The sequence below is a fragment of the Solanum lycopersicum genome, chromosome 5 (assembly GCF_036512215.1).
Source record: "Solanum lycopersicum chromosome 5, SLM_r2.1".
Classification (NCBI taxonomy): Eukaryota; Viridiplantae; Streptophyta; class Magnoliopsida; order Solanales; family Solanaceae; genus Solanum; species Solanum lycopersicum.
Genome location: NC_090804.1, coordinates 41,329,378 through 41,343,238, shown reverse-complemented (window position 1 = coordinate 41,343,238; position 13,861 = coordinate 41,329,378).

Sequence of the window (13,861 nt, the reverse complement as noted above, 5' to 3'; positions counted from 1 at the left end):
TATCAATATATTGGTGATTGAGATCATCCTATCTTGGGAGTACATATTCCAAATCAAACCTCGGATACTAGAGGCGAATAATTTCCTTAAGGGGACACTGTGCATTCAGTGGGCTTGATCTTCTTTCTATTTTTTCAAATTCTGGTATGTGTTACAAATTTAAGATTTGTGAATTAATTTCTGTTCTTCTGTTCTTCACTGGTTCATTAAACTTTGGTAACTAGGTGTTTCTTCAAAGTTTGTTGGAATTAGAAAAATTCTTTAAAAACAGATTAAAGAAAAATATTTCATATATATATTTTTTCTAATCTGTTTCCAATTCTAGTATCTCTAATAAGTTTAATTTTCTAGTTGTGAAAATGTTCTGAAACTTTGTTGTCTTACCAAGTTCTTTAAAATTTTGTTCTAACTGTGTTAGGAATACAAGATGAAAAACAATCTTAAGGAAATTATTATACTGTTAGGGTGTGTTTGGTATGAAGGAAAATGTTTTCCATGGAAAATGTTTTCCTAGAAAATATTTTCCTGGAAAATAAGTAGAAAATATTTTTCGGAAATGATTTTTAGTGTTTGATTTATGAATGAAAAATATTTTTGAGGAATATATTTTATTTTTACTAGAATACAAAATAATTTATGAAATTGAAAATATTTTTTAAAAATAATTTTTTTGGGTGGTGGTGATAAGGAGTGTGGGTAGTGGTGGTGGTGGTGGTGGTGGTGGGGGGGGGGGGGGGCAGATGGAGGAGGTAGGAATGAAAAAATAAAAATTTGAAGTTGATAGTATTTTTAAAAAATAAAATTAATTTTTTGGGGTTGGTAGGGGTGGGTAGGGGGCTGGCCGGGGGGGGGGGGGGGAGGGGAGAGGTAGGAGCTTAAAAATAAAAATTTGGAGTTGAAAATATTTTTAAAAAGTAAAATTAATTTTTTGGGGAGGGGGTGGTGTTGGGGGAGGGGGGTAGAGGGGGAGGGTGGTCAGAGATCGGTGAAAAAATAAAATTTTGAAATTGAATTTTTTTTCTAAAAAAAAATTTATGTTTTTCCAAAAAAACAATGTAATTTAAAATTGGAGGAGAGCTTTGGAAAATGTTTCCCTTAATTTTTGAAGGGAAGTCATTTTCCTTAATTTTGAGGAAAATGAGTTGATTTGGAAACATTTTCCAAAACTTTTGCCCCAACCAAACATGAGAAAATTGGAAATTATTTTCCAGAAAATGTTTTCCTTCATACCAAAAACACTCTAACTATTTCTTGTATTCTACTAATTGAGAATTTGATCAAGGAAATAGAATATATATTCATTATTTCTCGATTATTTGTTGCTTTGTTTAGCAAAGTCGAAGTGAGAATGTACCAAAAAAATTGGTGGTATTTCTATTAATGATTACACTCGGTAATGTTCTTATTGTTTATCTAATGAGGAAAATAGTGTCAAAAGTTAAACAATTTTGATATCTATCATGTGTCTATTCGGAAAAGTTGTGCAAATCATATAATTTTTAGTGAATTTTCTTTTTGGCAAATAGTGTTTCCTTTAAATTTACTAGTTTGTAGAGTGAGAGATATGCATGTTTTTATTTGATAAATAGTATGTTAAAATTTTATAGTTGGAAGACTATTTGAAAAGAAAAACATTTCTATGTGATGGTCTAAGAATATTTTTTGTTCTGTTTGGAGAAGGATTTTTTGTTTTGTAGTTTTATTCTCCATATGAAATGTTAGCGTGTCTGATTTTTGTAGACTAAAAACTTTTGTGGTTTTCTACTCTGGATAAATTGGACTATGCAATTGGCTTGAAGAATATGAAAACTTCACATAATAAGTGAGTTTTGTACTTTTGATTTTCTATAAACTTCAACATTATATAGAAATAAATTGTACAATTTTTTTTGTCCTTATTGTTAGTACTTAGAATACTACTAAGTGGTATGTCTATATGTGATAGAGGAAAAAACTTTGTGATTTCATGCCTCTATGGAATGAACTTTGACACTGTGTAAACATTGTCAAAGAGAATTGGAGGAGTATAATTCTTTTGTAGAATAATATTTTCAAAAGAGGTTTCATATTGTCAATGCCATTTTTAATGTCTAGGAAAGTATGGGGAAAAATTATTATCAAATACTTGAAAAATATTTTTGAGATCAATTCAAAATGTGAGGGTTTTTTGCTTATGATTGGTGTCTAATTTAACTTTGGAGCAAAATATATGAAATTCAATGATACTTTTATATTATGTTAGACCCACAAAATTCTTGGAGTATATTTGATATTGTGGTTGTTGAGTTTCGCTATTACTAGTTTATAGTGTGACTAGTATGAAACAACCAAATTATATATATACTTGAATTGTTCTTTTATGAAAAAAAGTGTCATTTAAAATGTTGTGATTTTTTATGAAAAGATATGTCTATTATAATAAAAGTATTTGCATAGATATGAATATTGGTGAATAGTCATTTGTAATGTTTTTGTAAAAGTAACATTTGGACTGTATTGCCTTTATTGAACTTGATGAAATTTTATTCATGGGTAGTTCAATAACAATCAAATTAAAAGTTATGGAAATGTCCTTTTGAAAAGACATTTGACAAGGTGAGGACTCTAAACAATGTTTGTATGACACTAAATTGTAAGAAATAGGAAAAAAATATTAGTGAGAAAAAGCTACCTCATTCAGAGCTTTTCGAACTCAATATTTTTATTAGTTCTTAATTGCTTGAGTCAAAGTTTTTGACATGAACACTTGGGCATATCATTTACAAAACCTTGTAAGGGAAGCTGATCAACTTAGAAGTTTTGGCTAACTTTAAGTACAATAAATAAAAATGTCATATTTGTGTGGAATCTAAGTATGCTGAGCATTCTTGTAAACCCGTTAAAAGGAATTCTAATCCCTTAAACTTGATTTACACTGGAATTTGTTGTATGAATTCAACACCATCTCGTGGTGAAAAAAAGTATCTCATAACTTTCATTGATAATTACATAGAAAATGACTATGTCTATTTGCTGAATGGTAAGAATGAAGCAATAGAAATGTCTAGACAATGTAATATCGTTGTTGAAAATTAGTCGGGAGAAAATATAAGAAGTGATATTAATGGAGAGTATGAATCTCCTTGTGTAGAAATATGTTTGGCAAGTGGATTTATTCATCAAACTACAGCAGTATTCACCTCAATATAAAGAAAACCGAACATTGAAAGAAATACTGGATGCATTATTTATAAGTTAGGGTTTACCACAAAACTAGTGTGGAGCAACTATCCTTCCTTGCAAAAAGGAACAACAAAAAGTTGTCTTTTCAGAAAGAAATAAAGAAATTTTATTTTTTCAGGATACAATCTATTCCATATAAGAAATGGAAAGGAAGAAATCAAATTGAAATATTCAAAATGTAGGGGTGTCTATCCAAAGTGCAACTTCCTATTTCTAAAAGGATTAAAATAAGACCTATGACTGTGGACTGTAAAATAAGACTTGAGTAGTCTAGAGAAGGGTCAAAAAGGCCTAGGAAAGGAAAAAAAGATAATGTACTTAATAAAGAGATTCAGAGGTGTAGTAAATACCAACGGACATTTACTTCTTTCGAAGATGATGTAGACTCATCCTTTCAAAAGGTGGTGTCAATAGGGAGATTGATGCAATCTTGAGAAACCATACTGTAAATTAATTGATCTTCTTCCAGAAAAAAACCTTTGGGTTCAAAGTTAATCTTTAGAAGGATAATAGCAGTTGATGGAACAATTGAAAAATATGAAGCAAGACTTTGTGTCAAAGGCTTTAGACAATAATAAGGTTTTGATCTTGTCGATATATATATATATATATATATATATATACTCGTTAGTAACTAGAATTACATCAATTCAGATGCTAAAATTATTAGTTGTGGTATATGACCTCCAAATTCATTAAATGAATGTGAAAAGAACATTCTTAAATGTAGAATTGGACGAAGAAATTTTCATGGAACAACCTGAGGGTTTTTTGGTTCCTAGTAAATAAAAGAAAGTGTGCGAACTTGTTAAGTCACATTATAGACTAAAACAAGCACCCAAATATTGACTTAAGAAATTTGACCAAATCATGTTGGCAAATGGATTTAATAATGATGGAAATGATAAATGTGTTTGCATTAAAATCATAAGGTCATTGTTTGTTTGTATATTGGTGATATGCTGATCATCAATAGAGACACTAATGACATAACTGCTACTAAACATATGCTAGAAAGCAAGTTTGTAATGAAAAATATTGGAGTTTCTGATGCGATCTTCAATATAAGAATCGTTAGAACTCCAAAATGTTTAGCATTTTCACGGTCTCATTGTATTGAAATGGTACTTGACTAGTTCATATATTTGGATATCAATATTATCAAGTCTCTAATAAATGTGAGCTTTGCATTTCAAAAGAGTGAAAATAAAAGTTACTCACAATTGGATTGCGCTAGAGTATTGGGAAGTATGATGTATATCATGAAGTGTGCACGATCAAATATAACATTTGCTATTATAAACTGAGTCGTTACATAAGTGATCCCAAATAAACTCATGAGATGGAAATAAATAGAGTTTTTGAGTATTTAAAATAATACTTAAAGCTATACCTTGCATTATAGCAATATCCAGTAGTATTGAAAGGATATAGTGATGCAAATTTGATCATCGGTCAAATAAAATAAAATCCATGACTTGATGTGCATTTACTCTTGGTAGAGGAGCACTCTCTTCGAAATATTTCAAAAGAGACATGTATCTCTAGCTCTACAATGATCTTTGAGCTAGGTGCTCTAGATAAGGTTGGTGAATAAGTTGAAAGACTTCGGAATTTCTAGATAAATATTCCATTTTGGCCCAAACCATTGGAATTAGTATGTATACACTTTGATAATCAAGATCCAATAGGTAGGGCATAGAGAATGATGTATAACGAAAAGTCTCGTCATATATGAAGTAGAAATGATACTGTTGGAAAACTATTCTTTAGTGGAATCATCAGAATTGACTATATAAAGTTAAAGGATAATGTCTCGGATCTAGTTGCAAAAATTCCTAACTAGAGAGAAATTTGAAAGATCATCTAAGGGAATGAATTTATGTCTTAGTACAAGTCATCATTGCGGTAAGTCTATTTAGCAGACTGGAGATCCTAAGAGCTAGATTCATGGAGAAAAACAAAGTTGTGAATGACGATTCGACATTGTCAACAAAATCATTCCATTTTCATGATGAAGACAATGCCCAGGGAAAAGGATACAACATTAAGTCTTGTTATGAGTTAATAAATCTTAATGATTTTAATGATTTGTAAGTTTGTCAGAGTTGACCAAATAGTATATCCACGCTATAACACGGTAAGGAATCACCTCTGTGAGTATGAAGTGTAAGCCGCTTTAAAGAAGATAATTGTCAAAAGTCCATCTCTCTATACACTCATGAAATTAGGAGGTGTTCATGGCTAAAACGAACACAACTGTAAGTAACCATAAATGGTAAATGATTAATTTTGTTACATATGGTTGTCTAGGTATACACCAAAGTTCGACGATTCAAAGATATCACATCTATTGATTGATCGAGTATATCCGACATATCTTCACTACGAAAAGTATAAGGGGAAACCTACTTGTTCGGATGCAATTAATTCTTGCTTTTAAAGTCTTGGAGTCATTCCCCATTCATGCGGGGGATTGTTAGGTTTTAAAAAGTTGTGAATGGAAAATGAAGAATTGCGACTTTTATGAAAAGTAGCGATTTTTATGAAAAGTTGTGAATTTTATGAAAAATTGTGACTTTTATGAAAAGTTGTGACTTTTATGGAAGTTGTGACTTTTATGAAAGGTGACGACCTTTCCTAAGGATTGTGACTTTTCCAAAGGTTTGTGACCTTTCCGGTAAGATAAAATAAGAGCCTTTTCGCACTACCCTTTGTATTCTATAAATTGAGGGATTTCCTCTCATTTTAAAAATACAACTTATGAAATTCTTCTTTAACATAGTATTCTAAGTGTACTTTAGTGCCGTTGAGTGTCTCGCTGACACCAAAGGGTATCAATACACTAGTGATTGAGATCATTCTATCATAGGAGGACATATTCCAAATCAAACCTTGGATACTAGAGGGGCATAATTTCCTTAAGGGGACACTTTGTATTCAGTGGGCTTGATCTTCTTCCTGTTTTCCCAAATTCTAGTATGTGTTAAAAATTTAAGATTTGTGAATTAATTTCAGTTCTTTTGTTCTTCACTGGTTCATTAAACTTTGGAAACTTCGTGTTTTTGCAAAGTTTGTTGGAATCATTAAGATTCTTTGAATACAGATGAACAATTCTTCTTTAAGAAAAATATTTCATATATTTTTTTCTAATCGTTTTCTGATTCTAGTTTCTATACTTGTTTTAATGTTCTAGTTGTGAAATGTTTTTAAACTCTGTTTCTTACCAAGTTCTTCAATGTTTTATTCTAAGTATCTTAGGAATATAAGATGAACAACAAATCATGCCTTCACGAAGAGAAATTTAAGGTCATCATGTCAGGAGGAACGTTGAGAAAAAATGGGTACCTAATGCACCTTAAGTGCAACTGCAAGGAGAAGTCATGATGAATTTAGATAAAGGATTCAAATGTTATGCAAAGTTGTGACTAACCAGGTTGGAAAGAAAGAGGAGTTTGATAGGAAGTGATTGATACGTTGAGGATTTGAGAATTTTTGAGGATGAAACCTCCAAGTTTTACTTTTTCAAGTATAACTTAGGATCCAGAGAAATTTATTGAGGACCTGAAAAAGGTATTTAAATTATGCACGTTGCCGATACTGAGGGAGTAAAACTTGTTGCATATCAATAGAAAAATGTTTCTAGTACTTGGTTTGACCAATGAAAGAAAGGTACAGATGAGGGAACACCATTGACGAGTTGGGCTTGTTTTGCGAATGCCTTCTTGGGGCATTTATTCCCCCAAGAACTGCGAGAGGTCAAGGCACGTAAGTTTCTAACTTTTAAGCAAGATTCACAAAATTTTTGTGAGTATAGCTTGAATTTCACCCCACTTTCCCTATATTCTTCTGAGATGGTTGCAGAAATGAGAAGAAAGATTAGTATTTTTGTTTGTTGGTTGTATCATATGTCAAATAAGAAGGAGAGGTAGCAATGTTAATTAGAGACATGGATATAACAAGGTTGATGGTCTATGTGAAACAGGTTGAGGAAGGGAAGTTTAGGGATAAAAAGAGGTTTAGAAACAAGAAAGCAAAGACACAGAATGAGTCAAGGCTACAGAGGAATAAAGTGAACCAGTCTTTTTTGCAACATAAGAAAAAAGGGACCTACTCAATCATCTTCTAGTGCACCAGCACCAGATATAAATATTTAGTACAATGGTAAGAACTCACATGTTAGTGTGGCACAAGAAGGTAACTGGGCTCCTGAATATGCTGAACCCAAGTAAGTGTTGTGATGGCTCCATAGTTTGTTTCAAGTGTAGATAAGAAAGCCACTTCATGAATGAGTGCCCTAAGAAATCACATGGTAAGTGGAATTAAGGCAATAGGGACCAATCATCATGTCACAAACCACTATGGTAGTCTTCTAACTACCATACCTCTTCAAAATGATCCAGTCTTACCATGGAAGAATAGCTCTGTAGTGCCTAAGGGTCATTTTATTTTGTACCTTAAGGCTAGAAAGTTAGTTTCCAAGGGGTGTGTATATCACCTAGTGAATGTTAATGACTCCTGTGTTCAGATACCTCCTATTCAATAAGTCTTAGTAGTAATAGAATTTCCAAAAGTCTTTCAAGATGAACTTTTCGAAGTCCCTCCTTTGAGAGAAATAGACATCAGAATAGACAGTCTTCATATACTCCTCCTATATCTATCCCTCTATATAGAATGGATCTATCGGAGTTGAAAGAGTTAAAAGATCAGCTGAAAGATCTTCTTGATAAGGGTTTTATTCGAAGAATTTTCTCACCTTGGTGTTCTATGGTGTTTTTTGTGAGAAAAAAGGATGGATCCCTTAAGATGTGTATTGATTACTATCCGTTGAAAAAGGTTACTGATGAGTCCTCAAATTTTACTCATTTAGGGCTTTATTTCTCTGTAGATAGTGTCCTTAATTGCTTATTTTTATATCAATATCTAATGAAATTTTTTAAGTTTTAGGTATTTGGAGTTTTAGTGCAAGCATGGACACTTGAGCATAAAACAGAACAAAAAAGATGAAAAAGAGCTGATGTTGAATCTTGAGCATCGCTAAGCACTCTTTGTGATCCACATAATATAGAATTTTCCCTTTGTTCCATCATGCAAAGCCTAGAGGAAGTGGATTAGAAAGGCGATGAAAAGAGTTGTTGGCGTTTTTCGTAATAGTTCTGCTAAGTAGATTTATTTGGCCCAACGTTACACATGCTTGAAAGATGAAGGCAAATAAAAAATGGCAAGGAACTAGAAGAAGAGTGAATAGTCGAATTGATCTACGGTTCAGGACGAAATTCGCTGAATGGATTCGCCAACACTTTATCTGAAGTCTATACATACTAAACTCTTTATGTTTTTAGAGGTCCAAACATTATTACTATTTTATCACTTTTAGAACTCTAGCTTTATATTTTTCTCTCAAGATTTGAGAGAGTTTTGTGGAAAACTTGAAGAAAGTGCTTCTTATTCCTCAGAAAGAAAGTGGGTCTTCTCCATTCTTCTCCCTTTGCTCATATTAAGGTTTCATTTCATATATTTATCCTATTAGGTGTATTTTATTTTTACTTGATGTTTGGCTAAACACCCCAATTCTTGGGGTGTAATTTAGCAAATATGTGCTTATATTATTGTTGGACCTTTCTTGTTGAAAGGATAAGATGCATTTTAATTATGATTTCATCTAGAGGTTGTGGTTAAATTTAATGGGTTTGTAGTTGAAAATACAACACCACCAATGTGTTTTCGACTTGTTCGAGAGAAAGGACACTAAACCAAGACTGCTAGATTGATATCCTAAGGAATGAGGTGGAAAGAGACTCAACTTGAAAGGGTGATACCTAACTTTATATCCCAGAACCTTTCATCGATGAGCGGGTGCGGGTAAGGCATAGGATGGATATAGTAGACGAGTGGGTATCCTAGAGGAACACATTTGATATAGGGTAATTTGTCCAAGAAGGAATTTACTCTCACCTAAAGATTATCCTAATTACCATTGTTTTGATATTTTTCCTATCAAAAACATGTACCTATTAGTTTATATCAACATGTATTGACATCACACCCCAAGAACATTCCCCCATACTTGATTTCCCTTTTATTTTAATTATTTTTAATACTAGTGACAAAATCCTTATTGTTATTTGACACTTTTGTGTCACAAATTGAATTTTATTTGTTTTTATTCCGTAATGTCTTGACTATCAATATTTAGAATGAAATTCTAGTGTCACTTCTATTTTCACTACCGCACTCTTGTGACACGACACTAACCCTTGGTTGTCTTACTATACTTACTTTGATTCGTAAAAGCTCAGACTGTAGGCTAGTGTCGTTGATCTTGAAAATATAAACAAAGTATTAGTTACAATCAAGACTAAGAATTGCCTTATGAGAACTTATGATCTTTTCTATCAACTTTAAGGTTCGACTTGTTTCTCTATGATAGACCTCTAATAAGGCTAGATAAACGGCTAGACCAAAAGTCGAGGGGGAAATAATCCACCTAGACACATAAGAGAACGAGAGTTTGAAGACGAGGAAAAGTGAGTGGAGCTAGCAATACATAGGAAATTGACCAAGGAAGTCAGGGCCAAAAGATGAATTCACGTCAACCCAAATGTGCATTTATGAGCTCGAGGTTTCGTTAGTACTATACATGCCTTCGGTATAGCTCATAATATAGACAAAATGGTTGCAACTAATATCACTACAGAAGCTAAGCAAAATAAAAAGGATGAAGAATAGGGTGATAACGCTTCGGGGTCCCTTGTCGAGTTTCAAGCGGATGCATCTTGAACTAGTGCCTCGATAGGAGGAAAGGTTTCATAAACATGACTTTTATTCACCCCTCTCTTTGTCTTACCATTTGTCTATTCTAGATATTCCTATTATATATTTGAGGATAATTATTTCTTTTGTGGTGGAGTGAGACTCACCTTTTGTTTTTTTGTTATGAATACTTGTGCTTTGTGTATATTTTGGTCGTTTATTTTTAACTATTTTTATAATTTTTCTTGTGATTGTTTAAGATTATGGATCTCTTTTGGGGTCCTAATTCCAAAAATAATTTTGACCCTTCCGAAATTTTTTCAAATATTGTTATTTTTTATATTTCTCCATCTCTTGTGTTGAATGTCGTTGTTTTTGTGAAAATTCAACTCTCAATTTATATAAATATTGATGACTTGAATAGTGCTTCAATCTTACAAACATGAATGTGTGTCTATAACAATAACATATGAAGTTTCTTAGACATTATGTGAACTCTCTCTATCTCGCTCTTATTAGACATTTCTCGAATTGACTCTTTTGCAATGACTATTGCACACTAGTATGTAATCCTTTTTGACTTAAGTTTCGATTCCATTTGTTATGAGCTTAATTTGAACCTTGAATGAATAAGCGTAGAAATTTCCCCGTTAATCCAACTGATTTAAAAAAGGTTTCTCTTGAGATGATCTTAGGCAACTTTTAGAGAGTGTAAGCCAACTTTTACATATACCTCTCTTTTATGGACTACCCACGAGCGTGTTAAACTCTCTTGAAAACCTTAGATACTTACCTCTTCTTTCGAAAAACCTTGATGAAACCTAGACCTTGCATTATCCATCACCTACAATCCTCTTAAGATCTGATATAATTTAATAACAACCATAGGCCAAAAGCCTAAGTTGGGGGGTGTGGTAAGAAGGGAAAGCAGAAGTCAAGAAGTACAAGAAAACTCTCTCAAACCCATGGTATTGTGGAGAAATTAAAACCCCCCTTATAAAGAAAAACGAGAAAAGACGAAAAAGAGAAAAAAGAATGAAAAAGAAGGTTGTGGAATAAAAACACAAAAATAAATAAGGTTTGCATGAAATCCACAGAGAAGAATAAAAATATTACTTAGAGGCACTTGACTAAAGATTTTTGAAAGAATAAAATGTGATGTTTTGAGAAAATCACATCTCATTGGAGAAAAAGTAACTGAATCTACATGGCAATACCTTTGCACTCATCCCCATTACAAGCCTTTGAAAGACCTTTTTGATCCGGAGTAAGACGAATCGATAGTCAATTGGAAAATAAGGGAAAATGTATGGGTAAGTAAATTCATTGTGTTCCTATTTGTGAGTGCGAGTATTGCATCTAATTGCCGATGTTAAATTGATTAATCTTTGCATGTAAAAATAGAATCATTCTTTGTGTGATTGAATTTAGATACTTTGGTTAAAGCTTGAACTAACATAATTAGAAAACACCAAGAGCATGAGAAGCTTTGGTAATGGTGTATCACAACTTGAATCTTTGAGTATAATGTTAAACTATGAATGAGTAATTCAAGTCTCATTATATATGTTCATGATTGAGTCTTGTGTATAACTATTTGAGACATCCTTTTTGAACTGCTAAACTTGAGGTTTACTTGAGCACAAGATAAACTTTATGTTGGGGGTGTTGATTCGCTCACAAATTTGACTCATTTAGGGCTTTATTTTATTGTAAATAGTGTCCTCAATTGCTCATATTATCTCAATATCTGATGAAAACTCTTGAGTTTCAGGTATTTGGAGTTGAGCATGGACACGTAGGAACAAAATGGAACAAAAAGAATGAAAAAGAGCTGAAGTTTAAGCCTGAGCATCACCAAGCACACTTAGCAATCCGCCGATAGACTTTTCACCCTTTGTTCCATCAAGCGAAGAATGAAGGAAGTGGATCAAAAAGGCGATTAAAAAGAGCCATCTGCATTCTGTGAAATAATTCCGCTACGCAGAATCATTCCGCCCAACGTTAAAAAATGGAAGAACTATGAAGGGAAAGCACAAACGACTACCAACTAGAAGAAGAGAAAATCACTGAATCACTCGGCGATTCACGAGTAAGTTCGTGGAACAAATTTGACAACAATTTATTTGAAATACATAAATATTAAACCCTTTAGTATTTTTAGAGGTCAGAATATTATTACTATCATTTCACTTATAGAACTCTAGTTTTTATATTTTTCTCCCATGTTTGGAGAGGGTTTTGTGGGAGACTTGAACAAAGAGGTTATTCTTCCTCAAATAGGTAGTGGGTCTTCTCCATTCTTCTACCTTTGCTCATACTAATGTATAATTTCATATACCATTTTGATTTCTTTATCATTCTAAGTGTATTTGACCTTTTTTTTTATACGTGGCTAAAAACCCCATTCTTGTGTTGTGATATAGGAAATATGTGTTGATATTATTATTGAGTCATACTAGCTGATAGGATTAGATGTAATTTAATGGTGATTTCACCTGGTTGTTGTTGTTTTCACGACCCAAAAGCACCCCTAGAAGTTAGGAGAAACTCTCGTTTCATGACCGGGTCTACTTGACCCTTTGGGGTCTTGTACAAGGCCTTCAACAATGGTTCATTACATAAGACATGAAAATTAGTGTGGAATTAAATCTTTAACGAATAAATTAATAAAAAGGAAATCTTTCATAAATACTTAAGAAATCTTATCATCACAAGCAAAACTTATGACACGACATAATACCTTAGGGACACGGCCCTTTAAATTAAAAGGGAAATGCATAATAAGTCTTAATAATAAAATTAGGTAGCACTAGACTATGTCCTCGAATATATGAGTACATACCAATTCTTGAGAGAGTGAATCTCCCAAGCTTCGCCTTCGAAACTTCAAAAAAGCCTTACACCTATACTTATAAGGTATAGAAAAGTGTGGGGTTAGTACAAATAATGTACTAAGTAGGGCATATGCAAAAACACGCGAACAAGGACATTTTAGTAAAATAACATTTCATTCCACTTATGAAAAATATTCATGATTTAATAAGTAAAACAACATAAGAAACATCATTTAACACTTGATAGAAAAATCTCAGCATTTTAGAATTTATGGAACACATTATAATGAAGGCATAGTGCAAGTCATGTGAACCCTTTTTCCCTTGAAATTTCCCTAACCCAAGTTATCCTAAGATTCCCTAGAGGAAGGCAAGAAGGGGATGCTCATAAACCCCCTTCAAGTCACACCAAAAGGATCCTTAATACCACCAACCATAGCCTTACTTCGTAAGGAAATCGAATCCACACTCCTAGCTAAATAAGTACCAAACATACATTCATACAAACTTTATGTAAGTGCCCTCATCGAATAGTACTTATAGGTAACACTAAGTGCACTGTGAGAGTAGAATCCCATACTTTTACTCCCACATAGTGCTTCTAATGGCTTTCCTTTAATTTGAAAACTTTACAATGACTTTATCAAATTTACAGGAACTAAACCAAACATTATGGTGAACTAAAAAGACTATAAAAATAGTGAACTTCCAAAGTATTACCAATAAGGAATATACATCATTTCCAAAGGAGTTTCCCTTCAAAGGTCATCCTAAGATTCACTAAGGTAAAACAAGAAGGAAGTACTCACATACCTCCTTCAATAAACACCAAAGCGACCCTCAAGATTTCTTCCCTTTCCTCGGATACTCACCTCGGGATAACAAGCACCCACTCACTAGCAATACAATAGAAGAACACCCAACAAAACACAAAAGTATTCCCTTACGGAATGCCTACTTAGTGCAATGAGTAGATAGCGTCCTATACCAACACCTACCCTAAGTAGTACACTCTTTTAGACAGTTTGGCTTCATGTCTTCCCTTTGGA